The sequence below is a fragment of the Lethenteron reissneri genome, chromosome 54 (genome assembly GCF_015708825.2).
Source record: "Lethenteron reissneri isolate LAM-NWPU_2019-01 chromosome 54, ASM1570882v1, whole genome shotgun sequence".
Classification (NCBI taxonomy): Eukaryota; Metazoa; Chordata; class Hyperoartia; order Petromyzontiformes; family Petromyzontidae; genus Lethenteron; species Lethenteron reissneri.
The window spans coordinates 6,749,398-6,769,673 of NC_083832.1; the positions used below are offsets into that span (position 1 = coordinate 6,749,398).

General features: G+C 43.7%; 1 protein-coding gene across 4 annotated transcripts in view; it reads left to right on the forward strand.

The window, feature by feature from the left end:
* WNT5A (Wnt family member 5A) overlaps positions 1-20,276 on the forward strand; it is a 56,342-nt gene that overhangs the window by 17,423 nt on the left and 18,643 nt on the right. The window contains exons 1-2 of one of the 4 annotated variants that reach the window (XM_061573871.1): positions 5,412-5,711; positions 9,131-9,704. The exons of 1 other annotated variant lie outside the window; for it this stretch is intronic. The gene's annotated coding sequence lies outside the window, so the exon portion shown is untranslated. Of the gene's footprint in view, positions 1-5,411; positions 5,712-9,018; positions 9,705-20,276 lie in introns of those variants that run through there. 2 more of the 4 variants (XM_061573872.1, XM_061573870.1) reach the window with 2 other exon arrangements.

The window sequence follows — 20,276 nt, forward strand, 5'->3', positions numbered from 1 at the left end:
AATAGTTTATAGAGTGTGTTGAGTTATTTTTGTTTGTTAATTGTGCTTGTTCTGAGTCCTGTACCTTTGTTCGCGTGTGCACGCCCCATCTGATGTGCACGCAGCAGTGCTTATATTTAACATTCCTTGGCACAATCTTAAACGCCCGCTAATCCACGAAAGTGATGTTTGGCGGAAAAATCGTGACGGACAGAGGAGCTGTATATTTTTTTCTCCCCCAAAATGGAATTTTTATTTTGTTAATATAAAATGTATTATGGGTTTTTTTCACTTCTGTGTTGAATAAACTGTGTTTCATTATGAAGTATAAACAATTGGGAATATTGGCCCATCTGTTTATGAAATCCATCATTGCTTTCTATCACGCAGCATTTGAACTTGGAAGATGTATTTCCATTGTCTGTCACATTAAGCCCCCGGCTCTGGTTGTTGAACCTCTCACCCTCAATAAAAGATGATGGTGATCGGTGTCTAAAGTGCAGCTGCTGAGTGTGTTTCTAATATTTCTGTAACGTTCGCCCCCTTTTATTGCTTGCCATTGAACGTGGCCCTCAAAGTAGGATCTGACGCAAATCGGTAAGTTGCCAAAAATATGTACAGTCATCACCTTTCCTGTATAGCTGCTAAAATCGGCCAAGATGTATTGTGAGCGTAACATGCAATCGTCTCGCCGTCTTAAAAGCAAGGTGTAACACTTGTAATGCATGGCAAGTTTTTGCAACCATTGCTCAATGCAAGACACGTATTCCCTGGCATCGACTGCAACTTCAACAGTGATGTGTGTGTTCCTGCCCGCTCGGCATTGTGGGCCTTTAAAGCCTGCGCTCGGCAAACCGCGATTTAAAAAAAAAATCACATCCACTTCTAGACACCAGCGAAGGTTTCCTGTGTAAATGTTTTACACTCATGGTTTCATCATCATTTGAGTAGAAGATTTAAAGAAACACAATTTTAGCATTCATAGAAAATTATGAATTTCACAAAGTGTGCCTATGAGATCGAGCCGGGCGGGCGCGCGCGCGCGCGTTGTGCTTTCACGGTGTGCAACGCGACGTGCGGGCCAGAGGAGAGAGAAAAAAAATGCGCGAGTGTGTACGTTGGCATTTGTTTGAGAAAAGAAAACAGGTAATTTAAAGTCATCAGTTCAGCTGTTCTGTTTGCTGCCGTGCAATGCACCGCTGTGGCTTTAAACGGCCCATTAACCGTGCATACATGCCTGCGTGAGAGCAAATGCGTGCCTGATACACCACGTTGCTCAAATTTGTTTTGTTTTTTTCTTTCTCTCTCTCGTGGCTTCTTCGCTTAAACGGTGTCTGGTGGGATATGATAATATCCCAATAGAGGCAAGCCTATAACATTCCATTGGCGGGGGGTGGGGTAGGGGGGGGAGATGGGGGATGTGGGAATAAAAATACGAGTTCTTCAACATTTAGTCCAACAGTCTTTTATCAAAGCTGGATAATTGGGATAGATAGGAATCAGTCGGGAAAACTGCTCCAGGAATTAGTTTGTCATTATAATCTATTGAAACAATTTTTTTGTTTGAATAAACCTGTTAAGGAACATATGGTACAAAAACACAAGATTATTATAGATAGCCGTACCTTGTACTCTAGTGGTAGTGCCTTATGCAGATAGTTCGTTCTCCAGGACGACCGAGCAGCGATCTGGAAAATATCGAGTGAGAACGTAAGGCTTGGGAATAGGTTACATCTGTATTCGTAGACTCACCGCGCCTACTGTCTACGTGAAAAACACATGTGCTCACACCCACCATGTAACACACGCTGCGAAGTCTCGAACAGATAGCTCTGGCTAGTGCAGTTCCAGATCGTTTAACAGGCTGTGGCATAGCTGTAAATCGCTCGAGTTTTTTATGCACAAGCCCTTCCAAGTGTTTTTGTAAGGATGGGGGCCTGGCCCTGCCACCAGTGGCAGACTCACTTAGCCGTGCCGTATTTTGTCAGTAGTGCGTGTTGACAATGGGCAATGCTCAGAGATGATATCATGGGAAATATCAGTGGATTAGTCTGGTCTTTGGCACTCCGTAGAGTGCCTCGGGTGAAAACTAAGCTATGAATTGCAGCGTCGATCACAATATTTTTTTTCCCGTTTTGTTTTTGATGGACATGGGGTTTATTTTATTTCTTTTTTTACAATGGAATTAAAAAAAGTATAGACAATGAGGCAGATCAACCTGTCGGATTTTCTTCTGTCAGTGCTGCATCGGCGCCGGCAATTTCATATCCATGAGCTGAAATGTTAGCACCTTAAAACGTGCTCTTTCTTCGTGTTTTTTTAAAGAACTTTTTTTATTTTTTCGGACTTTAATTCTACGTGATAAAACTTAGAACCAACACCTCCCATAACCGTAGAGGCCTGGGCTTGCTCAAACACAACACTCCGTTTTTCTTCCACGTGAACCTGAACATGCAGTGTTTTGTGTTCACTTCCCATGCATTAAACACTACTTTCTCGCAGAACGCGCACATGTATGTTACTGTGGGGTTGCACATCATGCTATATTATTTAAAAAAAAGTTTTCTGGCTCGATCACCTGGGTGGATTCCTGTCTGGCTGGGCGCCGCACACTCCCTTGAGTGCATGTGCGTGGTGCGTCGAGTTTATGCACACTGATGTCACGCCTTGAATCGATCCAGAGAGGCTTCAATGATTACACTGTGTAACAATTATTTTTGTTCCTGGGTAATAAGTGTTATTTCCTAATTGCTTATGCTTCAAAAGTACAGAAAATGGCTATTATTCCCCAAAAGCTTTGCATTTGTGATCAGGACATTGCTATTTAAAAATGTACCTATTTTCCAGAACATTCCTGATATAGATTTGAAGCTATCGTGACTGCAAGGATTCATATTCTTAGGTTTTTTCGGTAAAGTCACGTAGGTAAAAAATCAAAATTAATAAAAGTAAAATAAAAATAAAATAAAAATCACGACGTCTTCACCTGAAGACGGAAGCTTGTGTTGCCTCCGAAACGTCGTGATTTTTATTTTATTTTTATTTTACTTTTATTAATTTTGATTTTTTACCTACGTGACTTTACCGAAAAAACCTAAGAATATTCCTGATATATTCAGTGCTGGGTAAACTTGGAGTGACTTCTAAAACATTCTATAACTTTCCAGTAATATAAATAGTAGTATAAATGCAGGGGCCTTAAGCCCAGCAGATCAGTTTAGTTCCAGCTGCCTAAATGGATACATATCTGCACTTTTTTGAGATGGCGTCATGAGGCTGCAAGCATCAGGCAGACGCATGTTGCTATGTTTGCGGCCAATTTATCAAGACGAGAGCGAAAAAGAACTCTGTGGAAGCATCTGCTAAGATGTGTGAGGCCTACTAGGCATATTTCGGCATGCCTGTCGCGGATCAAGACAAACCCCTGGGCACCTCATTTCACCTGCGAGCAATGCCTCAACGGCGAGCATGCTGAACATAGCCACCTCAGCGCACTCGCCGTGGAGGCCACTCAACAATCTTGCATTGACATGCAAATGTTTAACTGGCAGCCCTTTGATTGGTGAAAAACCCACCACCGTCACTGTCGCTGCCCACCACTTACATTGATACTCTTAGGTTTTTTCGGTAAAGTCAGGTAGGTAAACAAATAAAATAAAAATTAATAAAAGTAATAATAGAAATAAAATAATAAATCACGACGTTTCGGAGGCAACACAAGTCTCCGTCATCAGTTGGGACCGTCACAGCCAGATTTACTGTATCAAGTGAGGAGAAAATAACGTGTAATTGTGTTACACAGTGTTATTATCACTGTTGCCATTTAGTAGGGTCCTGCATTGTGGTACTTGGCACATTCCCATTGAGCAAGAGGCATCCTACAGTGCTGGTTCAGTACTCTGACTGCTGAGCAACCTCACTATCTCGGTTAGTTATTTATAAATATAAATACGCGTTGTTAATTCACCTCTCGAAATTTCATTCGTTTTGTTTGTTCACAGCCATTCAGCCAAGTTCACAAATGGCCAATGCCATAAGCATGCCTTGTTTCTAGGGTACCTATCCTCTTGATAATTGTTTTTTTACCTTTTTATCTGGCAACAAAACTGACACCTTTATTACAAGGAGTCATGTTTGCATTGACCACAATACCTGCGGTCGGAATGCAAAAAAAACACAACTCTGATAATGTATGCACTGTCCTTGAAGTTGATTGGTCCACACCCGAGACAGCTTTCCTTAGAGCCTAATCTCACATGGTGTTGGACCAGATGACGCCAAAAGGCGCACAACTCAAAGACAATGCACCATCAGAGTATGAGAGCTCGGGGTAAGAATTTACACCATTGGAACCTCATTTGCCAGTAAAAAATATGATACTAGTTTTTTTACCCTTTTATCTGGCAACAAAACTAACACTTTTTTTTACAAGGAGTCATGTTTGCATTGACCACAATACCTGCAGTCGGAATGCAAACAAAAAAAACATACCTATCCTCTTTTTACGACATTGTTATGTTCTCTTTCTGCAAGTCGCTGTCCTGGGAAATACTTGAGTCGTCCAGGGACATGACAATTCCAGTTTTTTGTTCGTCATTTGGCGTACTAATACACAAGACAATGCATTTACGTGCATTACACATCATGTTGTGACACTACGTCGGTAGTGGTTGGTGCACGAGCATAAACAACAACAGTACATTTTTTTATTTAAAGCTTTCGTGACTGCAGGGATTCATATTATTGGTTCTTTCGTTAAAGTCACATAGAAGGGAAACAATAAAATAATAAAAATATAAAACAATACAATTCTCACGACGTTTCGACTGCAACGCATGCAATCATCATCAGGTGCGAAAACCCAAGAATATATCAACAATACACTCTATATTTTTGTCAATAACAGTCCCCTTAGAGGAAAAATATCTGTTTACGGTATATATGAAGAGGTCGGGCAAAGACATTTTTTTTCTAACAGAGAGCTAGAGAGTCCAGGGATTATGAATAATAGTTGTAGACTGCACGATGCACCACAGGGGATGATATAACTTTTTTTCTTTTATTAAGAATGAATCCAGATGATCAAATGGCAGTTTAAACGCCATTGTAAGACTGCACAACCATTAACATGAGGTTCTCTAGTCTTGTAGTATTGCTAGATGTTCTTCTTCTCTTGATATGGCCTGGGGTTTGTTGTTGTTTTTGTTATTGTACCACATAAGTGCCAAAACTTCCAGCCTCACCCCGACTCCAGCACACACACACACTCGCTCTAAATGTATAAATATGTGAGAGTTGTAAATTCAATTAGCGGTGCACTCCTGCGTCATCCTTTACAACGATGTTTACAACGATGAGTGACGTTGGTGGATAAAGCGCGCGCGTGTCACTTAACGTTTAAGTGTCGGTTAGGTTGGCTTCGCTTAAATGCGCTCTCTGTAAACTGAATTTTACGCGTTACCCCCGGACCAGCCCGCTGGGAATAATAACGCTTAAGGCGGGAGAGTGATAATTGAATTAACGTGCGTTTGGTTGTTTAAAAAAAAAACTTGTGCGAACGCCGCGGGTAAGGACATTCTGGATGATGAACACAAATGTTCCATTCAGATTGTCCACATCGAGATTGTGATGAAGTCGCCCAGAACGGACCCGATCTCAGGACCCAAGCCAAGCTGGTTAAGGGCCTGGACAGTGCTTGGATGGGGCGTGCGTGGCGATGTGGTGGGCAGAAGGTGACACGTTCAGAGAAATCGATTGTTGTACTGTACTTTTGCGCTTACACTTCTATGCTCCCTCCCTCCCACCTTCACCAAACCTAACCAACCTGGTGAGCCTTTGGTCAAATGACCCTCACGACTCGCCCTTCACTGCCCCTCCCCCATCACCATCCTGCACTGACCAGCGTGGTGAAGTATGGTCGAACGACTGCCAAGACCGACTTGGCATGCGGGAGGCCTTCATCCAGCAGTGGATTGACAAAAGATGTCTGCACAATGTGCATCTTCTGCATTCAATATACGTTGGTCAATTGGCGCTATGAATTACGTTATGCAGCGGTAGCTAAACAAGCAAACTCTGGACTAATTCCACCCTTTTGGGCCCCATCGAGTGTCAGGCGTGCATAAACAAGTCCTTGTTATTCTACAGCCCTTGTTCAATCCACTGCTCGGTGAAGGGACTACCCACGCTTTATCGATCGTGGGGGTTTCTTAACCATACTTAGCCACGCCGGTCAGCGCGAGTTGATGAAGGGAGGTGTGGAGGTGGGGGGTGAGCAGATATGCTTCAGCTATCACGCGCTGTCAATGTTAGCCGTGGCCGGGATTCCAACTCGGTTCGCCCAGTTTGTCAAACAACGCGTTGCTCAAACCACCGCGCCACTACTCCAAATTGGCCAATGGGCGTACATTGACACCAGAAATGCATCTAAGCAACAACAGTAACAGCAACAACAACAACAAAGGATGCGGCAATGGTATTTCCAACGCAGGTACCTGCTTCAGCAAATGGAAGGCCCAGCAGGCATCATTTCTTCTAGATTTGAAGCTTTCGTGACTGCAAGGATTCATTCTCTTAGTTCTTTCGGTAAAGTCAGCGTAGGTAAAAATTGAAATTAAAATTAATAAAAATAAAACGTCGTGATTTTATTATTTTACTTTGTATTAATTTAAATTTCATTTTTTACCTACGTGACTTTTCCGAAAGAACTAAGAGTAAGCATCATTGCCTTCGACAACAACAGCCTACGGAGGTTGTTGGGACAAGTGCTGTTACTCATACTCACAAACGCATGGGTTAAAACTATTTTTTCGCTCGCGCAAGAAACTGCAAGCGGCGTTTGTTTGTTTTTTGTGTTACCGTTAGCAGACTTAGTTTGAAACTGATTGCGCGGTGTGCGTCTGTCTGTGATGCAGAACTACGGCAGAGCAGAGAATGACGGGGGGGGGGTGGAGGAATTTCTATTCAGTTTCTTTCCTAGCTAAGGAAGTTTCGTCATCCCTAATTAACTGGTCGCAAAACTCTTGGGATAATCAACTAGACACTAACATTGCACGCAATTTGGTGCTGCTAACCCATTGGGGAAACCTAAGAATAAATCATATTGGGGGTGTGTGGATGTCCTTTTCAATGTATAACATCCTATAGACAACATATAGAGATGTAAGTTCAGATGTAAAAAAAAATGTTTGGCATGTAATAAGATGAGCGAAAGCGAGATCAGACCTGATCAGAGATGAGAGAGAACAATTCGATGTTGTATTTACGTATGTTGAACTTTTTTCGCACCGTATGTCGCCAACCCTGCTAATCGGAGGTGTAGGAGAGCGGGGGAGGGGGGGTGACAACGAACTAAACACAAAAACATGTCTAAAGAAATGTTAATCACCTTGGTCACGTGTGCGTATGAGGATTTCAAATGGAGTGAACAATATTTAAATTGGTTCAACCAATACTGTAGCCATGGAGTCATGGAGTCAACATTGGGGGGACCAAATCTTCCAGGGGGTCTGGGAGCCCCCCCCCCCCCAGAAAAAAAAATCGAAATTTGAAAACGAATTTCTTGCCTAAAATATTAAAACATTCACTAACACATAGTATGGACTTTTTATTTCTTTTTTACAATAATGTCTAATAGTGTATTGTATTACATTGCTCTGTTTTTCTTTTTTACCTTTTCTTGTTTAATTGTATGTAGTGGCAGAGATTAGGGATTAATAAAGTACAACCATAACCACAATCATATGAACAGAAATCTATTTTATAGCAATATATTGGGGGGGGGCATTTTGAGCATATTTGAATATTGGGGGGGGGAGGGATGTGTTCCCTCGCCAAACCTCCTACGCCAGGGGTCGGCAACCAAAATAACAAGAAGAGCCATTTCTTTCCAATTCGGTACAAAATTCAGTATTTCAAGAGCCGCAATGCATCTATGTACATACATATCGTCAAGAAGCAGCCCGTAAAGAGCCGCATGCGGCTCCGGAGCCGTAGGTTTCCGACCCCTGTACTACGCATTTCACAAGTAGTACTAATCGCATATCTGCATTTGCCATAAATATGCTAAATTCCTCTTGATATGCAAATTATTTTGTCAAGACGCTCTTAGCCCCTCCATCCCAGCATAAATAGTCGCTCCAAGCCTGGGGCGTGCCATTCAGACTCTGCCTTCTCGACAGACCTGGTTTTCACCTGAGGAAAGCTGCTTGCGTTGTGGCCGAAACGTCGTGAGAATTATTTTATTATGTTTTATTTTTATTATTTTATTATTTTCCTTCTACGTGACTTTACCGAAAGAACCAAGAAGATATATATTATAATTACGGCCTTGGGTTCAACCTCCAGTTTTGGTCACGAATTCAGGGCCCTTTGAGTTGTCCGAAGGCCCTAAAGCCTCTTGCTTCGGATGCCTCTTACAGGCAGTCGATTTCACGTTTCACCTATAAAGCTTAGCGGGTAAAGTCGCTCGCTCTCCTCGGGATGTCGTGGTTTGTGCTTCGTTCTTGCGTGGACATTGGATACTCGACATGTTTAACAATCCAACAACTCCTTCCACGTGTTCAAACAAAGGAGGAAAAGAAGAATAAATAATCACACATTAATCATGATTAAAACAAGGTAGAATTCTACAGAAGCATTGTTGTCTGTGAAACCTCATACAGACAGCTCTGAATTATACGCGTGGTTATTTTTCCATATCCAGTTTTGTAAAAACGGGGGCCTTCTTTCTACTATCCGCGATTGTAACGTTTTAACTCGCCAGTAAACGCACGGATAAACAAGATCCACAACTGCGAGTCTCCGTTCCCAACCCACCCATCCTTGCACCCACAGCTCGCCACGGATAAGGAAGCGCCGTTGTCATTGTAATGGACTACATTTACAACAACACTAACTTCTCGCAACAAAGTCGGCGCCTGCGTAGTTGTGAGTCCAGCATCCTTAGGGAGGCAATGCTGCCGTGCGTGGTGGTGGTGGTGGATTGTAGACGCTGCCGTGGTGTAAGACGCTAATAAGGGAGAGGGAAGAGAGGGGGGTTGGATTTTTGTGTTCACCCCTGGAAGCCGGCTCATATATTTATTTATATAAGTGGGTTGGTTTTTTTTTCTCTTCTCCCTCTTCGACTCTCTGTGTGTGTGCGCGTGTCCAGCAGCGAGCCGGGCCGGACACGCGTGGAGCGCGATTTCGAAGCGATTGGAGCGCGGTTTTGGACTTTGGAAGAGGGGCTCAAAAGAAGGAGGAGGAGGAGACGAAGGAGAGAGAACAACAACAACTGCGCTATTGTGGAACATTAATAAACCAGCCTCTTGCCATCGTCTCGCAGCAGCAGCTGCTGCTGCCCAGTCACTGAACTTTGAAAGCGCACCAACTTGGCCAACCGAAGTGGACAGCGGACCAACTTGGCGTTTACAGAACTTCGAAACGGAACAACAGGTCGCCTTGAACCGCGTTCATTATCAGAGCGAGCGAGCGAGTGAACGCACGGCACGCGCGCTGGAATATTCCGAAGGAGCTGCTCGCCGCTGATCCGTGATTTACTGGCGTTGTGTTGCACGAGTAATGCCATTTTCTGACAAGGCGTGCTCCGAGGGTTGACTTTCGTCTCCTGATGCGAGGAGGAGGAGGAGGGGGAGACCGCCGCGGGTCGTGCCTGTGATATAAAGTTAGGAAGTGCCGTGCTTTCATTCGTATCTTTAGGGGACATAAGCTACCCCCTTTTGAAGGTAAGACACGTGAAACACGTTTTTGTTACTACGTGAGATGCAATACACGTGTGCATGCGCAATGCTACGTGTGTGTGTGTGTGTATAACTAGACAGCGTGCGTGTGTTAGATAGGGAGCGGTGGGGCAGCGATTATCCCGCTGCCGCTACGAATCCCCGAACAACACGAGTTCGATTCCCGGCCACGGCTAACATCAGTGGCGAGTGATGTTATCTGCTGAACTCGTTCGACTCAGCCTTAGGTCGATCTATTAATCCCTTGAATGAGTAGTGACAGGCGCCTCTGTGTGAACATCATCGCTGGGGACACAAAGGCGGCCGCGCGTGTCGCTGGCCACGCCTTCCCCCAATCCTCATAATAGGCGCTCGCTAACATCGCTTGCGCCGACAGCCGTGTGATGTATGTAGCCCATATAGGCGGGCCATTCGATGGTACGCCTGCCTGTGATTTATTGAACGTGCATGTTCAACGTCCCGAACGCGAACGCAGGAAGGCGACGGTTGTGTGCGCGACCCGGAGAGTGGTTTGTGTTTCTGGAGTGCTGTTTGTTTGTAACTGTTTAATCCCACTTAAAAGGGATAATCCTAGTGGGCGACAAATTTGTTTAGGGATGGAGGAATTAAACTTTAGCCAAAAAAAACCCTTTTGGACGGTCACAACATCTTCAAGGGGGTCTGTCTGGCTCTGCACTCGTTGCGCCGTTGTGAGCGAGCGTTGCACGTGTTTGTATTGCAGGACCGTGTGCTTTGGTCCCTTCGACGGGACACAGCAAATGCACTGATTGTAGGCGACGTTTCGGGCAAAGACCCTTCGTAATGGCGCTGTTGTTGACGGATTTTAACGCGGTTTTTTTTGTATGTTGTTAAACTCGCTTTGTTTAACAAGCAATGCGTGCTGATTAAAGGCGATGTCTTCAGAAGGCCATAGTTTCGGGAGCGGTGGTGCAATGATTAGCGCGCAGTGCTTTGTTACTCGGGGGGCCTGAGTTCGAGTCCAGGTACGCGTGTAACATGAGTGTCGAGTGATATCTGAACGAGTCATGGGCCCCCTCCCCACTCTTTACCAACCGGTACTGACTGTCGTGGTGAAGTATGGTCAAACAACCCCTATTATGATCAACACGGTGTGGCGAGGCCTTCATCCAGCAGTGGATTAACGAAGGGCCTCTTACATTGTATTAATGGGTGGAATTTGTGGGGAGCAGTAGTGTAGTGGTCAGCGCGCTGCGCTATTAACCCGGCGACCCGAGTTCGATTCCCTGCTCACAGGCCAACGCCAGTGACGATTATTCGATCCGGTCCTGGGACTCCCCTAGGTCGACTCAGCCTCAAATGAGTACCTGGTGTGTAAACATCCCCAATGGGAAGACAAAGGCGGTCAGGCGTGGTGCTGGCCACCGACCTCCTCGTGTACCGTTCTGTCCCTTCATAGGTGCTCGCTAACAGCACTTGCCCCAACACTCTGTTAAGGCTACACGGGGGATCTTTGTATGTAGCTGAATTTGTGCGGTGTGAGCAATGTTAATGTACCCAGGGTATAGATGCTATTTTACATTAAATGAAATGCAAGTTAAATGTAATTGTGCATTTACATGCGAGTGCTCTACATTCATACGACAGCATTCGTTTAACGTAATTATAAGTGAATAATACGCACATATAATAATATTTACATTTATATAGCGCTTTTGATCAATGATCGCAAAGTGCTGTAGAGGACACAGCAGCAGCAGACATTAAAGCTTCCGTCTTCAGGTGGAAGACGGAAGCTTGTGTTGCCTCCGAAACGTCGTGATTTAATTTATTTTTATTTTATTTTTTTACCTACGTGACTTTACCGAAAAAAACAAAGAGTATGGACCCTTGCAGTCACGAAAAACTTCAAACTTTACTAAATCATATTCTCTTTTTAGTACTGTATGCAGACAATTAACCAATACATTCAATTGCATCCAACATATCCCACACGGTAATATGGGATGATTGGGAATGTATACATAGCATACATAATGTGGATATATCGTTGAATTGAGTACATAATATACTGTGATGAAGGGTACATCGTTTGTATGTGAGCGTCCTCCAATGACAAATGAGTGCACATTAGTCATGGGCTACTTCAGACTTATTTAGATGCATTTCATGCATCTGTTATACATATTAATTAATCATTATATAATATGGCAATATAGACCTACATCTCTCTGTCAATCTACTGCTGGATGAATGCCCTCTCCGCACCGTGTAGCTTGTGGGTGGATTCCTGACCATACTTCACCACGCTGGTCAGTGCGGGTCAGTGGTTAGGGTTCGCGCACAGAACCGGTTTGGATTATCACGCGCCACTGAGGTTAGCCGGAGCCAGAAACCGAACCCAGGTCAGCGTACGCGTGCCTCCAATTTAGGGTGAGTTGAGTCACCTCGTGATTCCGTGGCGATGTTGGCTCATACATCTCGCTTTGCTGACTTGGCACCCGGCTGAAGTTAAAGTGTCAGTGAAAGTCACCCTTTTTTACTCACCAATTGACTTATTAATTAACGGCGAACCACAGATGGGGGATGCCGGCTCAATAAAATCATTCCTAGCGCGCGCGTGACCTTGTGACCTTGATTGAGGAATTCGCCGGCCTGTGCCCCGGTTTAATCAATGACAAATTGATCTGCCTCAACTTTTTTTTTCATATCAAATACTCCGAAGGCAAAGCCGGTTGATTGCCACGGCCTTTATCGATGCAAGGTATTTGTTAACACTCCGCTAATTGTATTGTGTTGTGCACAGCTGTCGCAGGCCACAGCGTGGCTATAGTGCGTGATGGGCTGAGAAGTCACCAGGCGAATGTAGTGGTTTAATATGGATTAGTCCTCCAACATCATCATCTTTAGCCATGACAAATCGACTGCTAGATAAAGGCGTCTCTGACAAATATTATTTACTTGATATACAATATATACTCGTAACTGTCGACCCCTTACCAGCGCCTACCTTGTTACAACACCAATGCAGATTTTATTGGTCAACTCGTGCCCTTATAAATCCCAACGTTCATCCTACAAAGTCCCATCACGAGGGAGAAATAAAAGAAAGTAAAAAAATGTTACGCGTATTGAAACGGCCGTACGCTGTAAGGGCCTGGAAACTCAATTTCCCTGTACAAGAATACGGGTAAACCATGTGGGTTGACAGGTATGCATACTGTACATGTTACATGTTATTCACATATATGATGTTTGCACCAATTCATGCTTTTCAATGATATGCGGGTCTCTTATATAGTACGATATGTATGGTTATGCAAGTGTTTGGTAGGTTTCATTTTTATAAACTGAATACATTTAGTACGATTCATAATAACAAAAAACTCCCAACATGTCCGTCAATAATAACAATATGATCTTAAAAGAAACAAAAAAATGCATATAATAAGTGACGTTTCAGGCAACAGCCCTTCTTCATAGCCAATAGAGAGAAGACAGAGAGATGTTACATGCGATGAACACTTACAACCATGGGACATTTTAAGAACAACATTGTAACAAGATTATTTCTCGATTAACATATTTTTACAATAAATCTTGAATGATTATGGTGCATGCACATTTTTTAATGCGAATATTTCAGCATATTATGATTATTTTATTATTGCACTCTTATCGTTACTCTGAAGAACAGGACATTACCCACGTTTTTATTCTAATTTACTTCTAATTTAGGAGAGAGTCCTGCGTGTCGAGCAAGTGGCGAGGTGTGTGCTGGATGCGTGCGTGTGTGCGTGTGTAGATTCTTGGCCTTCCAAAAACATTCTCTAGATTGTAAGGCTCATGTTTCCCCCACCGTTTTTTCGGGTTCGATTCCCGCTCACGGCCAACACCAGTGGCGATTATCTGAACCGGTTCTGGGCCTCACCTAGGTCGACTCAGCCTCAAATGAGTACCTGGTGCGATGTGTAAACATCCCCGCTAGGGAGACAAAGGCGGCCGGGCGTGGTGTTGACCACCCACCACCTCGTGTGCCGTGCCGGCCTTTATAGGTGCTCGCTAACAGCACTTGGCCCTACAGTCTATTAAGGCTATACAGGGGATCTTTGTCTTTGTGTGAGAGAGACCAGCTTTGTAGAACTTTTTTGACATCGGGAATTTATTTACCAGGATAGTCTTATATTCTGGAGACTACGGTAACACCGTTTAAAAATCCCGCTATCAATCCACTACTCGAAAACGGAGGTGCCTCCTTCTCATGCCGCGTTGGTCATAAGGACGTGTTCGACCATACTTCACCACTTCTGGTCGGTGCAGGACCCTACTATCGGCCGTCACTCGTCAACGATGTCAGGCCGCGGCCCTGCTAATCGAACTTTTTTTTTAGGTCGTTGGTTCCAGCCAACTGCGCTCGCAAAAGTGGTGTCAGACGTCGCAAATTCTTCCCCGACACAATGCCCCCCCCACCAACACCAATTTGCTGGCACGAGGTGGCGTGAGAAAGCATTGCACACCGCCGCCTGCTGGTTCGCGTTCGGTCACTGAGCGTTGGCACGCTTCTGTTTACGTGACAACCCCTCCATTGGTTGGCTGTGTCGGGTGGTGTCGGGTTTAACGACACATTTATATATTTACGCGATCTAACCCCCCTCCCCCCCCCCCAAAAAAAAACTCTATTATGGATGAGCGTTCATTGTCTGAGCGGGCCGGCGCCCCGATTTCGATTCCCGTTCACGGCCAAGACCGGTGACGATTGTCTGCGCTGGTCATGGGCCTCCCCTAGGTCGACTCAGCCTGAGTACCTGGTGCGGTGTGTAGTAAACATCGCCACTGGGGAGACAAAGGCGGCCCGGCGTGGTGTTGGCCACCCACCCCCTCGTGTGCTGTGCCGGCCTTCATAGGTGCTCGCAAACAACACTTTCCCCCACAGTCTGTTCAGACTATACGGGGGATATTTGTATTTGTGTACAAATGTCTGATTCATTACGCCAGTGGTTCTTACCCTTCCTTTGCAGCCTTGTACCCCTTTGCAAACTCGATTGTTAAAAAATATATATAATGTTACATTATTTGGGTCTTTCGGTAAAGTCACATAGATAGTTTTTTTGTTATTTACTTTGAACCAATCTACGTGACTTTGCTGAAAGACCCAAATAATTTGAATTCCCGCAGTCACGAAAGCTTTAAGTCAACATATATAATGTTAATAAACACATAGGTTTGATGAAACAAATTAAGTTGTAGCTGAACGTGCTTAATTTGTGTTTTTGATTATTTACCTCCTAAAAACATCTGGCCATGTCTCGCACCCCCTATGGGTGCTGCGTGCACTCCCAGGTTAAGAAGACGAAGAACCACTGCATTAAGCACACCACGATTTAAAGCTTTCGTGACTGCAGGGATTCATCTTCTTGGTTCTTTCGGTAAAGTCACGTAGAAGGGAAATAATTAAATAATAAAAATACAACATAATAAAATAATTATCTTTATTATGTTTTATTTTATTTATTTTATTATTCCCCTTCTACGTGACTTTACCGAAAGAACCAAGAAGATAAGCACACCATGTTTGCATTGGTCAGACAAGCACTCCACGCTCAATGCACACGCACACCGCGAGCCCCCCGTCTCTCCGGAGCCCGACAGCTGTGTCAGGGTTTGAGCCCAAATACTGCTTGGGATGGCCCGCCACCACTTACATGATGGGTCGCCATAGGCCAGCAGAGGAGAGTGAAACAACATTAATTGTTGTATTGTACTCTGTCTCCCGTGTCTATGGTCCTCCCCCACCTATGTCGACCCACGCCGATAAGCGCCGTGAACTTTGGTCAAATGACCCCCACGGGCATTGAGGGCGGTGAGTAGGCCACAATTCAGCAGTGGAGTGGTCAAGGGCTGTGCACGCACGTATAGCACAAGTAGCAGGACGACGACGATCGTAGCAGGTAAAGTTTGCCGTTGTCAATGAAGAGAGTTGAATTTCGATTTAAAGCTTTCGTGACTGCAGGGATTCATCTTCTTGGTTCTTTCGGTAAAGTCACGTAGAAGGGAAATAATAAAATAATAAAAATAAAACATTTAATAATTCTCACGACGTTTCGGCCACAACGCAAGCAGCCGTCCTCAGGTGAAGAACAGGTCTGTCGGGGAGGCAGCGTCAGACGCTGTTCTTCACCTGAGGACGGCTGCTTGCGTTGTGGCCGAAACGTCGTGAGAATTATTTTATTATGTTTTATTTTTATTATTTTATTATTTCCCTTCTACGTGACTTTACCGAAAGAACCAAGAAGAAGAGAGTTGAACTTTAAGAGTCGTGACTGCTTGGTCAATTGACTCAGACCCAGCTTGATGTGGTCTAAATGTAATCGGGAAGCAATTAATATATTGGGTGGACGTAATTGAATGCAACATCTGTAATTAATTCATCATATATTTAGATTTTAAAAACGCAATGCATTTATTTTTATGCACTATTGGTACATTTGAGAATGGATCGAAAGCACTTCTCCCATTCGTCACAAAAGGCCTTTTAATGTTACAAAAAAGTGTTTGATGGGCTGACGTTTCAGGCAATGGTTCTTCTTCAGAGCAGACAGAGGGGCAGAAAGATTGACTCGAGGTTGAAGATCGACCCTGTAGGGCTTTGAGAAAATTATCAGTATAAAAAAGGTAACAATTTGAAACCGTTTGTCCAACATTAAGAGTTTTCCATGAATATAAATTAATCAGCAAACAAATTATTCCAAAGAAAACTGAGTCTGCATTCACTCATTTTAAAGAAATGTTAAATTACCACGTCTTAAAAACCCATCAGGCAGTGCGCTGATGCACGTCGTGAATTGTATTTGTGCTGGTGCACCACTGCCGATGGAATCCTCCCAATGTTGATGCATTTAAGAATGCGCAGGGGGAAGTGGTTGTTACATGGCTACGGAATAAGGCGCATCGAGCCCAGGACCTCTGATGTCCTGGGTTCGAACCCGGTGCCGTTTGCCCGGGAATAAACCATGTTCTCAAGTCGATTTAGTTGCCTATCTCAGCCTAGTTAAACTAAACTGTTGTTTTTTTATTTTACCAGGTAAGGTCCACTTAGCTATATAGTTATTTTTTCAGAAGCGACCTGGCACAACGAAGTGGCTTATCACGTGGACATGTATAGCACCCAAAGCACTCTAAACGCGTGACGTCCATTCTAGATGTGGAGGGAAAAACCAGAGGACTCAGAGAAAAATCCACGCGACCACTAAGAGAACACGCAAACTCCAAATATACAGCAGGCATCAGGGTCGAGATCTAACCCACGACCTCCTGTATACCAGGCGAGGAAGTTAACATTTCGCCACCGTGGTAATGATGATGAGAGAGAGACATGCAAACTCCAAATATACAGCAGGCATCAGGGTCGGGATCTAACCCACGACCTCCTGTATACCAGGCGAGGAAGTTAACATTTCGCCACCGTGGCGCCCCTAGTTATCAGTGACTGCACAATAACATCCTATGAAACTTGGTTTTACACTTTATTTAAATAACGTCCTTTTCTAAGCATTAAAAAATATATGTTCGAACGCCATGCAATGAACTTGTGAGGACAAAAACAAGGTCTGCTGAAGGGATGTCAGAAGTAGTTCTGTGATGTCTGGTTCCATGGGCTATGTCTAACACACAGTTTTTCACTATAAATCCTTTATATGCGTGGCGGCTAGAGTCCTCTCGTCCTCTGGCTTGAGATGGTTGCCACCTATGGGTCAGATGATTGCATGGCAGCATTAAGCAATTGGTAATTAAATATAATATTTTTGTCCTAAAAAGTGTAAAATTTTGGAAAAAAATTTTCACGAACATTGATTGTCACGCACAACGAGTCTGTGTGGAAAATCTCAGCTCGATTGGATCACGGAAAGTGGGTTAAAAAACGACCGAAAGATTTGCACGGTCCTAAGCAAGCAAGCAAGTGAACTTAATATAAAGGATTTAAAAAGTACAGCGCATGACAGGACGCTGCTCGCAAAATAGCAAAAACTTTGCGAGGGAAAAAACACGTAAGTAAAATTGTCTTTAGTTTAAAAGTAAAACCAGGATATGATTTATGGTGCAAAAAATATATTTAGGTATCACATATTTGCCACTGTTTTGTACTATTCTGTACAGAGTTTTATACTGTGCTGTCCCTGTATGTGTGTGTGTGTTTAGATCAACCGCATTTTGTTTGGCATTCAAAACGATGCAATTTAAATATTCGTTTTGGAAAAAAAACAGTCAAATGAATAAATACATCTGCAGTGAAATAATAATAATAACAGAAATACACAAGCGAATACAGATATTCACATCACACCAAAAACTAGAGACTCAATATAGCTCCAATGTAATATTTATTTATTTTTAGACAGAGCTAAGGGGGAAAAAATCAGGCAATAATTCTACTCTGAAACTCTAGACTTAACAGTTGCAGCAGCATAAGTCAAAATAAACTTCAGCTTTTAAAACGTACATTTAAATTGTAACAGCATGTTCCTGGAACCCGGGTGCCTGTAGTGTGGAGCTATTAAAAGTTTGACGATCGCTTTAAATGCATTCCTTACCTCTTTCTCTTGCCGCTTTGAAAGATGCACGAGTCGCTGGGATAAGTTCTGAAGGAAATCAATTTACAGTACTTACATCACCATGCACTTTACGAAACTAAACTGATCTGAATACTTTCTTGTTTTTACGCGAGCAGTATGTCAGTACCACAAAGCACCTTTTAAAGTCAAGGTTGTAAGTCTGCAAGACATCTTGACGACATAAAAAAACCATCTGGCGCACATTTTTAGTTCATTAATTGCGTCTGCTATAACAACTAAATATGTACACATCACTATACAGTGGCGTTGTAATAGTTTGCATTAATGTGCTCTCAGCTGATTTTGTACTCCAAGAGTCTCTGTTGTATTCTTCTGTGGTGTTCTTATACTTTTTTTTATAAGATGTTCATTTTGTTTAGTAATTGGCATGCATGCCGCAATATGTAAAAGCTGAATTAGACGTTATTATATACTGTGTGTGTGTGTGTTTGTCAATCCACTGCTGATCTGGGGCCTTCCCACACCGTGCGAGTTATTTTAACCATACTTCACCACACTGGCCATTGTTGGTTGGTGAAGGCGGGAGTGCAATAGACGAAGCAGCATTTCTGTATGGTGCAATAATAGATTTTCCGCACTGCTTTAAAGTACCGTAAAATAGAATTGAAAGTAAGCCTCTAAATCTTTGGACACCATGACATGAAATATTTATAAAAAATATTTTAAGTAGCTCACACATTCGTTTGACACATTTACACATCGCTACACAATAGCGTTGTAACAATACGTGTGATAATAAATATGGATGTGTTTAATCTCACCATGCATGCAACATATGGCTTGCGTTGGAATCAAATGCTTTGCGATTCACATATGTTGTGTGCAATAGCTTAGCGTGACCCCCTGAAGCCACTGGAATCATGGCCATTAATTTAATCACTAGTGGAGACAAGTTAATAAATGACTGAACTGTCCACAATATTCCGCAGATGGTAGGAGCGGTCCGCAAATCAAGTCCCACCCTAAACTTTTTGTCCAATTTCAATAAAATGATTAACAAAATCCGGTCACGCACGCACGGGCACACAGCTACCGGATCATCATCATGACGCATCCACCAAAACATTAGCTTTAAAGCACCAGGGGTGGGGGAGAGGGAGGTGAAACTTACAATCTGGAGAACACAACGGTCGTGTAAGGATTGCTGTTGAGTTTCCGCGCAATCTCCGATTAGCACGGGTGGCTACGTACGGCGCGAAAGAAGTTCAACATACGTACGTGCGTCCACGAGTTTGGTCTGAATTTGCCTTTTTTGTTTCATATATAATTGACCGCATGTCCCGGTTTTCATTGCCCCCCTTCCATCAACCCATTGGCATTTTGTTGTGGGCACAGCACTCCTGCAGGATGTTTGCTGTTGCCACAAGCGCTGATGGATTTGCCGCTTGATAAATGTGGCTTTTGCCGAAGGTTGTTGCTTTGCCTTTTTTTCTGCGACTGCACGAGCTCTGCCTTTGCTGTCTGCCTGCTTTAACGTGCGATTTTGGTCTTGTTGGTGCTTTAACGTGCGATTTTGGTCTTGTTGGTGATTCGACACACAGCGCTCGTAATTTGTCCGTCGGCTATTTTACGCCGAGCGAAGGAAGCAACAAGATATTTGAAATCTCTTGACTTTTTTTTATTTCGTAAGTGCTCTTCCTTTGCGCGTGGATATACGGGGTGATGTGAAGTGGTGGGTTGCGGTGGTTGGCACAACTGTGCTACCAACCCGGTGACCTGAGTTGATTACTTCGGTGGCAAGGGGTATCTGAACCGGTCCTGGGAGCCACCGTGAAGTCTGGTAAAGCTGGTCCAATGATATACAACGCTGTGGAACGACCTTCATCCAGCGGTGGATGGACCGAGGTCTGAACAATGTTTTTTTTTATTATTATTGAACAAAAAAAATGCAGGAATTACAACTCTTGTCAATCCACTGCTGGATGAAAGCCTCCGGCCGTGCCTTGTCCGCTTTAAAGCTTGTTTGACC